Genomic DNA, 16,202 nt, shown 5'->3' with positions numbered 1-16,202 from the left:
TTACAGTGAGTAAATTCTGTGCGATCTGAATTCGTTGATTGTGGAAAAAAAATGTCCCCCAGGGCCACCCATTGGGAGGCCTCCCATACACTCCCTAATCCAACCCAGTTTAGAGCCCTGACAGCTCCAGCAGAGATGCTTAGACACCCCCTTATGAATATGCAAAGACAATCTTTCACTTACAAAAGAAACTGATATAGCCATTATGGCCTGTGGTTAATCAAACCTCCATTCACTTCCCTCTGCTTTGAGAACCTTCATCAAGAAAAATGTGTTGCTAAGCAAACTTAGCACTAAGGACCTGGTTCCCTTACAGAACGATTGCCTAGGGGCCAGCTTGCTTAGAAGTAAAGATCCAAGCTGGGGTTCTTTTTGTTGGTAGTGGTGGTGCTTTTTTGTTTTGGGGGGTTGGTTGTTGTTGTTGTTTTGTTTTGTTTTTGCTTCTTATTTGATTTCCTGTAAAATCTAAGCTCAACTTTCAGTTGAAGGATGATTGGAAAGTTGTTCACACGTTGCCCATTTAAATAAGTTGGAGTTTACACACCACACACACACACACACACACACACACACACACACACACACTAGATCCTACTTGCTTCAGCAAGTGCTTCTTGGAAAACATCCAAGCTTGGGCCAAGGAAATGCGTAATAGAGCGGCTGACTTCCCAAGCATCTGGTGAATTCACAACCTTCACTGAGCCTTACATAATGTGTCATCAATATTCATTCTTTATAGACATCTATCTTAGTCATTGCCACCTCCCCCAGGAAACACAATCAAGGACCAGGAGAAAACACGAAGCACATTATATTGCAAATGTTTATTGAGAAACACAGGATGAGAAAAGGCCCTCCTAGCTTTGCAACTCATTTCCAATGGGACCTTATGGATTCCATGATTCCCAAAGAGGGAAAGACCATCCTGTGGCACCACGGTGAGGCCTTTAGCCTATGCACACAAACACAGTGTTCTCATAAACTACCCAGACCATCAGATCTCATCTAGTTTAATCAAACTATCTCCTTGCAGGTTTTAGGTACCACTTTCCTCCAGGGAGTGGGAGGTCAGTGACTTCCATCTCCAGTTCCCATCAACAACTTCTTGTTTTGCTCAGGAAGATCTTACAGAGATGGGAAGCACCCGGGCATTTGCAGACCAGACTTTGGCATAAATAATTAAACACATTAACCTCTGAGCTGCCAGATTTAGTTCTGGAGAAACACCATTCTATCTTCCCGGCTACAGCACACACAGCTCTCGGTCAGTGATGTCCACGTAATGTTTCCTTACTTCTCTTCGGCTCTTCTCATGTAACTCACTTGATCAGAGGGTGGTGGCTCTTAGATTCTGTACTTTCTCTTTACCTGTCAATCACAGGGACATTTATATTTACTGTGTCTTCCATTTTCCTCAATCTTTGTATTTGTGCATTTGAGCACACATTTCAGCTTTCGGGTGATACTAACCCCTCCCAGGCTTTAATTCCTAAAGCACTAATGGCTTAGTTGAAAACATGCCTGTGTCAGGCAAGCCAACGAACGCCTCATCTAAGCATATACTGTGCCATCCTTGGTCTACTTACAGTCACCCCAGGGACGAGAGCCAGGGACCTGGAGACCATCCTCTTAGCCCAAAGGACTCCAGGATTATCCAAACAAACCAATCCTAAGCCGTTATTATACCCTGTCTTGCTTTTTCTACACCCTGGTTTAGACCTTCCTTACCCCTGTGTACCTCCTAACCAAGGTGGATGTTCCTCCATGGGGTCCTATGTGGCATGGTGCACCTGTACGAATTACAGATACAGACCATCTTTCCATGACGTTGATCTCTCCCTGTAATTATCCAGTCATCTCCAAGACATCTCTCTGGGACAGATCAAACTTGTGTCTGCCCTGCATTCATTTTGTATAGCTTTGATATTATCTGAGATAAGATCCGAAATTGCAACAATGAAATTGCCTCCGAGACCCTCAGGGCCCTCTCAGCTCTAAACTTTGTGTGGGTAGGGACTGGGCAGAATTTGCTTCTGTGTTCCTAATGCAGCACGGAGCCTGGAAGGTTCTAGTAATCTCTTCTGGTTGCGGGGGCAGGGGGGGGGGATGACAATATTCCTAAAGCAGTGTTTCCATTAATGTGATGGTAGCTATAGGCCAGTCAGGGGTCCTCGGAATTCGGTCCAGCATCATCTTAGGCCTCGTCCAGAGAGGCTTACAGAAGCCCAGTCCCTCTGGGGGAAGGTTCTGGAAACTGCAGTAAGTTCCAGGTTGTTGTTGGAGAGCCTGTGCCTTGCTTTTGTTTCAAAAGCACTGTTCTCTGGTGGACTTCTAGTCAACAAAGGGCACAGGAGGTCTCTGAGCTGTGAGGAAATTGTACCCCAAGTGTTTTATATTCATACTGATTAGGAACCTACAGCTTTTGTTTTCCCCCAAACCTGTACACAATGCCGGAATCTAACTGATTGGTACTCAGTTCTCTCTGTCAAGTGGCCGAGGTAAATTTCTCCTTGAGTTGTTTTGCCATTGACATGTATGATGGTCAGTTTGAATTGTCCACTTGACATAGTCTAGAGAAGAATGTCAAGCATTGCCTGGATCAGGTGGACCTGTAGTCATGTCTATGGGGGAGTTTCTCAATTGTTTTAACTGCTATGGAAAGACACAGCCTGAAAGTGTGTGGCCCTAGTCCCTCATTTAGGAGGCATGGACCGTGTGAGTATAGAAAGCTGTCTGAGCACTGAGCATACATGCATTTCTTTTTCCCTGTTCTTGGATGTGTCTGTGAAGTCACTACCTCTTTCAAGCCCCAGCCTGTACCTATAGCTTCTCAACAGTGATGGACTGTAGCCTAGAACTGTGAGCTACAAATCAATACTTTCTTTCTTGTGTTGTCTCTCTCCTTTGGTTTTGGTTTTGTTGGGGTTTGCTATTATAGCAACATAACTAGAACTAGGTCTATGTAGGTAAGGTTTTCTATATAGGAGATAAGCGAAATCTTTGAATCAAATAGAATATGTGTGTGTTTGTGTATTCTCATGAGTGCCCATGTTTAAATCTCTTCTTTATGCTGCCCACTCCCTGGTGTGCAGCTAGTCAAGTATGACTCCCCTCAGTGTGGGTTATGTGCACTCCTTCCATCAAGCCTGGTGTTTCTGCCCTTGTCTTCTTCTCGGAACACTTGTCTGTGACCTCCACCTGCTCTGTATGCACAGTACAGAAAGAGTTGATTGGAAGCGCCTGTGGATTTTCATATCCACCCAGGAAAATATACTCTAATGAATATTCAGGTCTAGGCTCCTGAAAGATATGCTCCTTGGGGCACCAGGAAGCAGCTTTATGAATGAGCCCTTCTCTAATAACAGCTGATATGAGCCAAGGTCTTATCCAAAAACTTTCAGTGGAGTTTCCATCTAATTTTTTCCCCCTAGAGCTGACATCTCTGGCACTTCTGACAACATTGTCCCTACAGTGTGTTTGACAGGACTAACAACCCTCTAGGGAAGTGAGTGATGGCAGGTTCCTTTTTTCTTTCTCTTTCATCTCCCCCACTGTTTTTCCTAAAAACGTCAGAAAAATTTCAAGATAGATACTTCTGTGCAGGTGGTAAGACAGTCCATGAATAAATAATTAAGTTTAACTTTATTTCTCTGAACCCCCAAATCCAGAGAGTTAGCTGAGAACTCCTGACAAATTCTGTGCAACTCTAGCTTCCTTGGGGCTATCTCTAGGTTGCTGGGAAAAGTGGTCTCCTTGAAGAGATGGTAGACCCTCGGTTTGTGCTAATTATATCTTGCCTCTTCCTTATGGCTTGAATTCTGCCTACTTTGGTTTCCATGATCTCAATAGATGATCACCATTGTCAAGAACTTGATCACTTCTGTGAGCCCCCTGATCTGACATACATGCTCATGGGCTAAAGGACTTAGTCCCCAGCTGGTGGTAATGTTGAAAGGTGATTCAGTCATGAAGGCACTAACTCCATCAAAGAATTAATCCATTGATGAGTTCACAGCTGAATGAGTTATTAGGAGATTGGAAGCTTGCCCTTAAAGGGTGTGTCTTGCCCTGGTTCCTTCTATGAACTCTCGGCTTCCTGGCTGTCAGTGGGTAAATCGCTTTCCTCTATTGTGTCTTTCTCTGCTCTTGTTCTGCCTCACCAAAACTCAGAAACGACAGAGTCAGCCAACTACAAACCAAAGTCTCTGAATTAGGAATCCAAATGTGTCTTTTTTTTTTTGTCGATCAATTGTCTCGTGTATATTGTCACAGCAACAAAGGCTAACCATCATACATCTGTCTTGCTTCAAAATTTGCGAGACTCAAGACTCAAGAACTAGAAGGATTTTCCCATCTAGAATTAACATGCTTTCATGGAATGCCAGAAACTTCACTATTCTTTGGATGTTATGTCCTGATGTGAATAGTATTTCATTTAATATATATTGTTTCAATTGCTGTCATGAAATTATATATCTCAAAGAAAAATAGAAATAAAACTCTCACTAGTAGATCTAATTCTGGGTCAAACAACAAGGTGACTGAGACAGCATCCAAACCCAGACAGTCTGCTTTCCTAAAGAATGCAATGACTGCCACTTTTCTGGTTGTCGCAGGGCAAAGGCCAGACATCAATGCTATGATCCTAGTTGTTCCTTTATTGCTGCTCCTGACACTCCAAGGAAATAAGAGTCCAGCAGGCTGTCAGCTAAGCCCAGCGAGACAAGGCAACCGCATATTTGACCTTGACTATGTTAAACTTAGACTTCGCCTTAAAAATGAAGGTGAGTTCTCTCTCCAGCTCCTCAGAAAAATTGGCAATTAGATAAGAGAAATCAAATTAAATCTAGCTGATGTCTGCAACTCAGCTAACCCTGGGGCAACAGCAGTTGCCAGCAGGTGGTTCTAAGCAACACTTTGTGGTAGTCATGTCATGTTGCTTAAGGATGTGAGAAGCCCAAGTCTACCAGCTCCCAGTGTTTGACAAACCACATTGCTGTTGGGTTATATTCAAACAGACAGCTCCATTTGAGTGGTCCAGGGAAAGCCTTCTCAAGCAATCAGGTATGGTCAGAAAAAAAATTCCCCAGACTAGCTAAAAACTGGTGTATACCCACTTCTGAAAGAAAGTCGGAGTGAGGAGCTTTGCATGTTTGCACATTCACCATTCATTCATTTGACAGACATCCGGCAATTATTTATGAAGCCATAATCTGTGTCATTGCCTGTGCTTGGGGGCTGAGCTTGCACTGCCCTGCCTAACACACAGCCTCTAGGCAGGCAGTCAATAGTGGCCATGCTAGAAAGTTCTTATGTGTCAACTCAAACCTTTCCTGGAATGCCATTCTTATTAAAAATTCGAGACTTCCAACAGTAAATTATTTGTTAATGTTAACCAAAGACACCAAAATGACAGATTGAATGAAGTCTTGGGACCTACCAAAGCAAAGAGTGACATAAAGTCGCCTAAAGTCTCAACTGTGTTTCTCACTCAGCATCGCTTCGTATTTTCGTAGGAAGGAGTCTGTCAAAAGCAAAAAGGCAGTATTCCACTTGGGTAAGAACCCACTATGTGGCTAAGAAATATCTCAAAAAAAATGTTATAATCATCCCTGAAAATTAAGGAATTGAAAATCAAAAGAATTTTGAGATTTCCTCTTACCCTTCCCACCCGGAGTGGAAAGGGAACACTCATTCACTACTGTGGGGTTGAAAACTCATCCAGTCACTCTGGAAATCAGTGGAGAGAATTCTTCAAGTGCTAAAAGTGAATCTACCATATGCACCAGGATACCAGGCCTCGGCGTATGTCCAAAGGACTCAGCATCCCACTCCAAAGATGCTTGCAATGTTCATTGCTGCTCTAGTCACATCCATCTATGCACAAAAGCTAGAAAATCAAACCTACAAGATCAACCAACTAAAGGTTAGTTAAAATGTGGTAGATATACACTATGGAATACTATCCAGCTGTAAAAAACAATGGAATTTTCAAGTAAATGGATAAACTAAAAAAGATATTATTGAATGAGGTAACCCACACTCAAATAACAAACCACAATTTCTTTCTCATCGGACTCTCCTAGTTTCAAATCCTCAGATATGCATATTTAACATGGAGTCACTGTATATAGCAGCATATGAGTGATTTGAAGGGAGGGATGGAAAAATGAAGGGTTTTTTTATTAGGTGAGGTAGGAGATAAAGACAGAAGGAAGGTAAAATAAAAAAAGTCATAAGAAATAATATTATTGTGTAGTTACCTAAAATTACGTATATCACAGATAAGTATATATTGTTGAAATGTTATTTTCCCATCTGGGCTGACAATGCTCCACACTCCAAGAGCCATGAACTACCCAATAAAAACCCCAACGTCAGTCAAGGGAAGCCTCCTTTTGAGTTGTTGATCAATTGTTGTTGTCTAAGAGACTCTCAAAATATCATAGGCTATTGCTGTTATTCTTGGTTACCTCACAGAGGTTGAAGGTAAGTCCATATAGTCCATATATATTAAGACATAACACCCAGAGGTGTTGACCTGAATATCTCCTTCCTGTAGACCAGCTTTCATGGTACCAGAAGGAAGAGAAGCAGCAAGTATTACCCAGCTATGCTATCTCTGAACAACTCAATCACCATGACACAAGATCCCTAAGGTTGAAACAGCGACACACACACCTTTGTGATAACCAACAGCTCTCAAATTGGACTCGGGCTGACTCAACAAGAGGGAAATCATGTCTGGTACTGGAGACCTAGCCAACTATCAGGGGCTGGTAAAGCCTTGGATCTTGGAGTAGAATCTATAACCACCATTTTACTAAAGCAGCCTAATTCTCAGCTGCACTATAAACATGTGTCCTTCTACCCACAGATGAGTGTATGTCTCACTCCTCATCTTCCCTTTGCAATAGACAGAGGGCATTACAGAAAGCCACAATGGGTCAAAGTGCAGAGAACAAATGACTGTGTGCCGCCCGTCCTCAACTAGTGACATCTAGAACACTGCTCAAGCATCTGCAGTTCAGGAATCATAGTGGAAGACACAGAAAGACTGCAAAATCCTGAGAAGCAGGGCGTTTCCTGTGGAAGTGATTGCCTAGAAATGTCAAAGAAGCTATACCAGTGAAGTCTCATCAACATGTGAGTTTTTAAACTGTACCTTGTTTCCCAGTAGCATATGAATCTAGAATGGCAGTTGTCAACTGGCTCAGGTTTATGTTAGGTCCATGATCCTCATAGCATTCCTATGAGGAAAGAGGTAACTAACCATGCTACTACTTTATTTCCTTGTTCTTGTCATTGGTTTGGTTTTGTTGTTGTTATCGTTTGTTTGGTTGGTTTGGTATTTTGCTTTGTTTTGTTTTGGTGTCACATGGGCCTTAGGAGCTCAGGCTGACCTCAAGCTCACTATATAGTTGAGGCTAGCCCTGATATCCTAATCCTCCTGCCTCAGCCTTCCAAACTCTGGGCTTATACATAACATCAGGAGGCCTGGCTTGCTTCGTTTTATCTTTGGTCATCTGCCATGGCATTTTGTTCTGTCAGTCAATGAACAATTGTCAGTCTCCTCCCTGTTTAAAATATTGCACTATACTGTTAACTTGTATAATCCAAAATGGTAGCCCATAGCTATGCATATTAAAATTAATTAAAATGAAATAAAATTTAAAATTCAATGGCTCCATTGCAATAGCCACATGTAACTACTCACTATATTCATTGAAGAGGGCTACCTTAATATAGCATGGTTTGGGTTTTAAAATGTTCATATTTGTAAAAACAAAACTCTATGGTCAGCAATGTGCATCATCTTCATTCTTGAGCAATGGTGTCACTGCAAGTTGCCAAAGGATGAAAGTATGTTTCTAACGTCCTCAAGACTTTCTACCCTTTACCCCAGAGTCACTCTCCTACTTCCTTATCCTCAGCAAGTGTGCTGCCAAGTCTTTTCATACTGGATACAGGACAAGAAAGATGTGAGTGGATGAGGGTCTGTTTACATTGGTCCAGAGGATGCTCAGTGTGATCCGAGTCCACATGAGTTTCCATACAGTTTCCCTCCTCCTCTTAGGCACTTTTATCCTAGCTTTAGTGAAGCCCATCCAGCTGCGCTGCTGGCACCAGCTAGTCAGGTGATCCTCTTTCCTGTCTCACAGTAATGGCCAAGGAGGCCACTTCTGTAACTTACAACCTTCACCAAGGTCCCACTGCTGCTTCCCAGTTTCTGTGTTTATTGTGGACAGCTGAAAAGCTTCCTGTCTTGCCCTTCTTTGTCTCTGCTTCCGTATGATTAGAAAAGAGAGCCAAGGTTGGAGACTTCTTCCCTCAAGGCAATGAAGCCTTCAGTTTTCTCTGATGCGCTGTCCTCTCTCACCTTTCACTATCCCCAACTTGATGTTGGACTCCATGACAACAGAAGGCCTCTTGAAGGACATCCAGCACACCTTCCCAAGGAATGCTCGTGTCTTTCTCTGTGTAGGAAATAAAGTATTGAAGAGCAATCGTCTTTGATCCTTTAGAGGGCTTTGGTTGGTTGGTTGGTTGGTTGGTCTGACAGTTTAATTTCTTTCTAAACCAAAAACAGGGAATCAAAATGTAGAGGAAGCTTGTCTATATCCCAGACCAAAGAAAGAGAGAAAAAATAATAAAGAATCTAGATTTGATCTAAAAGGGTGCAAAAGTCAAATTCTGAAGACAATTAGGAAATCACTGTTACTTCTGAAAGAGAAAAGAGAAGGGATAAACGTAAAGAGGGGAACTGTACAGGGGAGCAGAGGGAGTTCAGAGAAGCAATGGGGAGGGGGGCACTCTAAGTTCATGTGAATGTTGATCCTTAACCTAAAAGGAAAGTAGATGCCATAAAAGAATGAAAACAAAGTTAAAGATCTTCCCCAACACAAATGAGTGAACAACGACATAGCTGTGATTAGACATGGCATTTCATTTTCAAGAAATCTTAACAGGTGGGTTTGTCTTTCTTTGCACTGTCAGTACTGGCTGAAACCCTGGCAACATACTCTAAAGTAAAGAGGACATGAGAAGTGATTGGGTTCCATCAGAGAAAACAAGGACAGATGACCCAAGCTTCCAAACAGACCTTGGATCCTGGAGGCCCTTAATTGCCCAGCCTCTCCCCAGTAGAGGGGCCAACAATCATCAAGGACAAGGTTTTGCTGAACCCATCCCTTAGTGTATGTGGGCCAAAAACTTACATGGAGCCAGTAGCCTGGGGAGTACTCTTGCTAGTTAACAATCTTATGTAACTCGTCCCATTTGATGGTCTGAGGACACTGACAAGGCATTGGATGCAATTTGCCATGCCTTCTTGATGCTGAGATTTGACCCTATTCCCACATTGATTTTATTGCATTCTCTTTGGGCCATCTGATCAAGAGATTCCACCATGTTTCCAAGTGTGTTAGGTGGGTCTTAGGAGACCCGTGATGGTGGCTGTCATCAAACTATGAGTGCTGTGCACTTTTGGGGACCAAAAGAACTCACGCCTTATCCTCAATATGAAGAAGAGATTTTAGCAGAACACTGACAGGATTTAATGATCCTTGAGAAATTTAGTTTTGGCCATGATGTGAAAAACGACAAGTAAAGATGCCAGGTAGCAAGTCAGGAGGTCACCTAGTAGAAAAGTTCGCCCCTAGTACCCACAAAGTAGATTGGGTGAAAGTTAGTGGTTGGGTGGGTATCATTACAGCAAGAGAGAATGGAAGCACTGGAGATATGTTTTGATAGCAGAGTTGGTTAAAATTTGCATTTTTGTGAATGGATACAGAGTCCCCCTTGTCTATCTCAGGATTAGGACAATTTAAAGTACAGCACCCAAAGAGGATTGTAGTAAGTCATAAGTAGGAACTTCATGTTAATTTGAAACTAATTAATACCTACATAAATACTCATATAAATGTTGGGTATTTTCAAAGGGGGATCCTTTAGAATATAAGTAATATCCCATCGTCTAGATTAATTTAAATGAAGTTAATTTTAACAATATTTTTTGCTAGAATCTAGTAATCTTTTTACATTAATCACTATTATGTTGTCAATAGCAGAACAATTGAAAGCTAACACACTGCCTCAATGCTGTGCCCTTTTAAAAATAAGAACCAATGCAATCAATGAGAAATAGATTTGTTTATTCTGTAGCATAAGAATCCATGTGTCAGGATTTGATGCACTTTTGGAAAGCATTTTCTACATCCTTGTGGAAGCATGTAGCTAGAAAATGCTGTGAAAATGCCTGAGCAATAGTCGGTTGGTGAGAGGATTGTTAATAAGGCCAAACTTCATTACTTAGCTTGTTCCACCTTGACTTTTTTTAGCTGCCTAATGCCTTTGCAATTTATTTTTTCTTATATTGAAATTGATTAACTTTGATATTAAAAACCCATACATGCATACAATGTATGGGTTCTTTGTTCTTTTCCCCTCATATTCGCTGTCCCTCTCATCCCTGTCAAGCCCTGCCTCATCCCTGCTTGTCCTTTTCCCAGGCTTATGACTTGGGGTTTATGTTTGTAACACACTTAGGTTACCTGGGGCCATCTGCATGACCACTGGCCTGGGAATGTCCCTGGAGCCTGGAGGGGACATCAGAGGACACACAGATGAAGGTGATGATTTCCCTGATCCCTGGATATATTAGTAGCAAATAGTTGGGTGCTGTTAGTTTTCCGTAGGATTCTGGCATAGAATTAAGCATCTTAAAATGCTTTGACAGACTAGTAAAGTTGGGTCTGGAAGATACCTTGAGTGTCTCTTATGAATATCTTTTATTTAATCGGATTATGTATTGCACATTGTACAAATGAACGTTTGCATATACATGTGTGTGGAAGCCAGACGACAACTGTGAGATGTCATTCTTCAGGTGCCACCATGGATAAGGCACAGCCACGGTAGAAGTTGCTTCTGATATAGCAGTACAGTTTCTCCTCCAAGCTTTGTGCACAGAAAAGTCATTCTCACTGCCTGTGAGTAACTTCTGCTTAAATTGCCCTCTGATCTATCCTTCTCTCTGAGACCCTGATTTCATTTTAAGCCATAAACTCACCCCACAGGCTTTAAGGCACATTATACAAATTTAGGAACATTAAAAGATAGTCAGAATGTCCAAGGATAGCAAACTTTATAGTGTTCCACCAAACAGATGCATTCCCTGTGTTCTCTAAAGACAACCCAATAAAGTCTGCGGGCACTGCCCGATGACCCAGAGCCTTAGGACTGGATCAAGTTCCGCCAGATACAACAGCAAGTATGTAAACAGATGCATCATCAGCCTTGAAATATGAAGATGACCACCTGGAAGCATCATCACATGAGATCCCCAAAGAATGCTGAATGGGAACAAACTGTGCAGTCACAGTGTGTGAGTGGTATTTCTTAAACCCAAGGGCCTGGACCCATTTGGACAGTTATTCTGTAATGTGTCTTCTTTAGCAGGAAGCCACCACATCGTCAGTACTCTCCATCCTGTGTGGTCCTTTCCAGTTCTAACACTCTGTTGTTTTGTCACCTTGGACCACGTGTTATGAAAAGATAGACCAAAAAATCCAAGAAAGCCAGCGTCATCCTCACAACACAATGGAACAGGAATTCTCAGATTTGTAGTTTGAGATCGATAGAGCAGTCATAATATAAGCAGAGGTTCTTGCTATAAACTGTAGATTTCAAGTCATTTCTGAAATTTTTTTCTGAACAATAGCTGAGGTTTTGGAGTTTTACTAAAGTAACTTTGATAATCCTCCTAATGTTAGGGATTATAAACATCTTGGGCCCAGATAAAGCAAACACAATGGCAGGTGCGCTTCTCACGCGTTTCCATACCTCAGAGACCATCGGGGGCTAAGCACGCTTAAGCTTTTGATCTTTTGCTGCATTTGCTTCAAGACAGAGTTAAAATGCATCACTGCCTGAATTCCAAAAGCGAGACTGAAAAGTTCCCAAAGTAACTTCAAATGTGGGTGCTACTCAGTCCCGTGTCAGAAGCAGTGCTTTTTTTTAGGGAAATGACTCTTGCCACTAGGCTTGGTCCTTCAAAGGCTTGCAGGAAAGCTTCTTGCTCAAGTCGGTGGGCAGACAAGGCTTTGGCTAGAATCACTCGGTAGAGCAGAGTAATCTGAACTAGAAGCTTCTTTGTAAAGGCCTCAACTCTCTGAGAAAAAAAAACAAAAAAACAACAGAAAACTCTGAGATAAGCCATAATATGTCTTGTATGTGGCATGCCCATGCCCTACTTAGGAGCAAGGGCAGCAAATCTAAAGTCCCTTCGTCCCTGTCTACATGGAACAACAGAGGTTTGATACTTTTGAGACATGTACCCAGCACATTGATTACTTTCCTACATTCTTCTTACATTACCCTTTGGATACAGTGATGATTTGGGGTGCCTTTTGCATTCTTTATTTCCTGAGTTTTCACAGGACTATGATTTCAAACATATTGGAAACACGCTCCAAAAAGACTGGGCAGGGTTGGGGAAGACTTTGGCGTCCTGGGTAGTGAACATCTTGGTCTATTTGTAAAGAAGGAGAAATACTAAGCACATAGTGGTATCCGCATCCATTAACTACATAACATCGAAAAAGTTTTCTCCGTGACTCAGTTGACACACCTGAAGAATGGGTATAACCACACCTACACAGCCTACCTCACCTCACTGAGGAATTAACGAAGTACAATAATCCTTCGTTGCAATTCTAAGCTGCAGTTCATGCACATACCTAGCCGATCAGTTAAGAATTTGAATACTGTAAAGGTCTGGTGAGGCTCAGTGGGTAAGAATGACTTCTACGGAAAAAAAGAAGACTTGAATTTGACTGTCCGGCACCCAAATTAAAAGCAATTCATCGTTTTGTAGCCCCAGTGCTGTGAGGAGGAAGACAGGAGGATCACTGGGGTTTGCTGGTTGCCAGACTAACTCTAGGTTCAGCGAGCCCCTGTCTTAAAGGAAGAGAGAGTAATAGGGCTCTGAATCTCCCTGTAGCCACTGAGCACACAGTTACACTTTAAAAATTGAGTATCATTAGCAAAAGGAATAGGTTAAAATTTCTTACACAATTCTGAAAATAACATGCATTTATTATCTTTCAGAGCCAGGAAAATAAAAACTACATTTCCAAGGAGGGTCTGTTTGGTAACCAAGCAAACAATAGCCATGCTTGCTAGCTGCTGGCTTTGGCTTCGCTCCGGCATCGATACCTTAGGCTGTCCTAGGAAGCTTGTGAAGGAGTCACTGTTACAGAGATGATCACGGAAGACTGAACCTAGCAAGGTGCAGATTTTGACCCATAGTTGCTGGCGCCACTACACAGCTGAGTTAGCAATCAAATCTGGTAGAAAAACCATGACCTGTCTGTCATCCTTTCTCCTCCAGAGCAGCTAATTCATCAACCAGCACCTCTGTCCTTATCGTCTGGCCTGGAGTCAATGCCCACCTCCAGGTTAGGACTTAACTTTTGTTCTCCCACTGTCTCCTTGGCTTTGGTATGTTCTTTGACCCTACATGGCTCGCCAATAATATTGCTTTTGGCACATGATCTTCTAATAGCACTGCACTTCATACCAGTCAGACTCCATTGTTGCCTTGATTGAACCATCATGTCTTCCATGTGACCTCTTGCTTGTTTCTCCTACGAGGCGCTCTCTCTCTCTCTCTCTCTTTCCCTCTCTCTCTTTCTCTCCCTCTCTCCCTCTCTCTCTCTCTCTCTCTCTCTCTCTCTCTCTCTCTCCTCTCTGTCTAAGATAACTTTAACAATGATTTTACTTGTCCCACTCCAATGCTGGCTTTCCCACTTCTATTACTGTCTCAAGATGAATGTCCCACACAGATGATGTGTTCTTTGTTCTTTAGCATCAAGAGACCCTCCAGGAACCTGCCTAGATTTTAAAAACAGACAAACAAACAATTCATTGTATTAGACTAAGGGAGATACTGGGCCTTAAAGACACAGTGGAGTGGCAGCTACTGGAGTCTGGGAGATCTCAGGAAGATGGTCTGGCAAGTTTTCTTAGGCTGTAGACTTCAGGATTGTCTAACGATAAACACGAATCAGTGAAATCACTGAATATGTCAGTTCCCTAGGCGCCTAAGGTGTGTCACCCCAGGTCTCCCCACCACTCTGAGCAGATGCTGCAATGCCTCCAGTCTGTTGAAAGAAACAGCGTGGCAGAAGTACATTAATTTGCTCAAAGTACCTAAGGATATGAGAGAAATGAAATTCAAGCCCAGAGGGACTGGCTTTGAGAGACCATACTTTTAACTAGTATACCATCTCTCATCTGGGGTAAGTGAGTTACTGGAGGGAGTCTGGGCTGGGGAGGGGATAGGTTGTTGAGAGAGGGCACCTGGTTTCCAGGAAGGTCACAGAATAATTCAAGTGCGGAAATCAAGTTCTAGCAGTTGTAGATGAGTCTGCTGACCCATGTGACCGGTTAGTTATTGCCCTACTAGGAAGCAGGGTAGTGACTAAGCACTGCCCCTGGAGGTAAGCTGGGGGATTACAAAGAGGCCTTTGCTATTCGAGGTTCAGAAATCATAATTTACTGATCCTGTAGATCATTAGAGTTTAGTTCACATAGCATCCCCCAGTGGGCTCTGGGTCTTGGGAAACCTTCTCTTCCTAGAAGAGAGCAGGACAAAGTAGCACATCCCTTTGCTTACCAAAACTCTTTCCTTTTACAGCCAGATCTCTAAAGGATCCCACTGAGCCCTCCTAGCCTCTCATCCCAGGGCCAGGAGAATCTCAGGATGACCTTAAGCAGGGTCTGAAGTGAATGCCTCATGCTGGAATACTAGGTCAAGTCTTGGCTCTGTTTAAATCATAGTAGGGGAGAAGAAAGACATCTTTGGTGATGGGGTCTCTCCAAATACCTGAGACGGCCCAGAGTCTGGAGTCAGAATGGAGATGCTGGTCCTGTCACGTGTGACTGCGGCAACAAGAGGCGGACTCCTCTGCACCTGAGTCGGTGCAGGTCTCATGCGTAAAGTGACACAGCGGGGTCTGCACATGAAGCCACTGAGGCTTAAACACAGACCAGACTGGCTCAGATAACACCTAATAGATTTGAGCTTAATAAAGAAAAGAAAGGGTCTGGCTTGGTTTGTATCTTGGAAAATCTGAATGACTTAGAAACGAGTGAAGAAATCTCAACTTTTTTTTTTCCTCGGGAAGAAAAGAAATCCAAATGCCTAAAACTAAATAATTATATTTTAAATCGCCCCCCTCCTCCCCACCACACACACACACACCTTTGGGCAGAATAGACCATCCATTTGTAGCTGAAAGTTACACCAACAGCTAGGAAAGTGTTAAATAAATCTGGAAGGCCAAACAAAAAAAGAGGCACGAGCTGTCTTTGCGTTGCCATGACAACAAGGCATGTTACCTGGACAAAGAGTTTGGTAATCTTTAAAAGAGAATAGCCAGAGATCTTTCCATCTAGTTCCCCAGGAAAGATGCATCTTGTCTGCAGACTGTTCCTCAGTGGACAAGATCTGAGAGGAACGAGGATGATCTAGGGGGTAGAGATGGTCTTGACTGGGCGCTTTAAGGGAGAGGCAAATATCCACAGAAAACACAGGATCTCACTGCTCAATGTCTCTACTGCTGCATCTATGGCCGAAAGGAAAGGTCACTGATTGAAAAGCTTCCTCACAGGTGAAGACCCCCAACTGCTACAGATTATGCCTACCAGAGACAAATCCTAAACTAACAACGTTTTGATTAACGGCAGTAAGACTAAGCGCTCGACTTGAAAATGCATCAGGGTGACATTTCCTCAAAGTCACTTCCCTAAAAAAAGGAACTGAGCATTGAGGTTTAGAAAATGTGTCCTTTGCTCCATCTCTGGGTTATCGCACTGAGGGGGTGGTCCCTCTTCCAATCTATACTCTATACTTCCCACAGCAATCCTGCACACCTCTTGTTTTTCTGTTTATTGACAGTGTCTTCAAAGCAAAAACATAGACACTACTTGTAATAGTATTCCCTCTAACTGAATATTTTCCAAACATGAGACCTTTAGCACAAGTGGCCGTGAAAGAAAGCTGTGTTCTGCTCTGAGCTCCTCCTCACTCTAGAAGGGTCTCCTTCCTCCTGTTCAATAACATCTCTTGGCTTGAGAACAAGCACTGGAGGACAAAGGAGAGAGAGAGAGAGAGAGAGAGAGAGAGAGAGAGAGAG

At 42.7% G+C, this 16,202-nt stretch overlaps 1 long non-coding RNA gene across 1 annotated transcript in view; it reads right to left on the bottom strand.

The window, feature by feature from the left end:
* Window positions 1–822: 822 nt before the first annotated feature.
* The window catches only part of LOC113456059, a 56,682-nt gene continuing 41,302 nt past the window's right edge, over window positions 823–16,202 (bottom strand). Inside the window, exon 4 of the long non-coding RNA XR_003376928.1 lies at window positions 823–1,368. This is a non-coding gene — a long non-coding RNA (uncharacterized LOC113456059). The remainder of the gene's footprint in view (window positions 1,369–16,202) is intronic.

This window comes from Microtus ochrogaster, chromosome 5, assembly GCF_000317375.1.
Source record: "Microtus ochrogaster isolate Prairie Vole_2 chromosome 5, MicOch1.0, whole genome shotgun sequence".
NCBI classification, from domain to species: domain Eukaryota; kingdom Metazoa; phylum Chordata; class Mammalia; order Rodentia; family Cricetidae; genus Microtus; species Microtus ochrogaster.
Note: the sequence above shows the minus strand (reverse complement) of the source record. Positions and strands in the feature narration are given on the sequence as shown.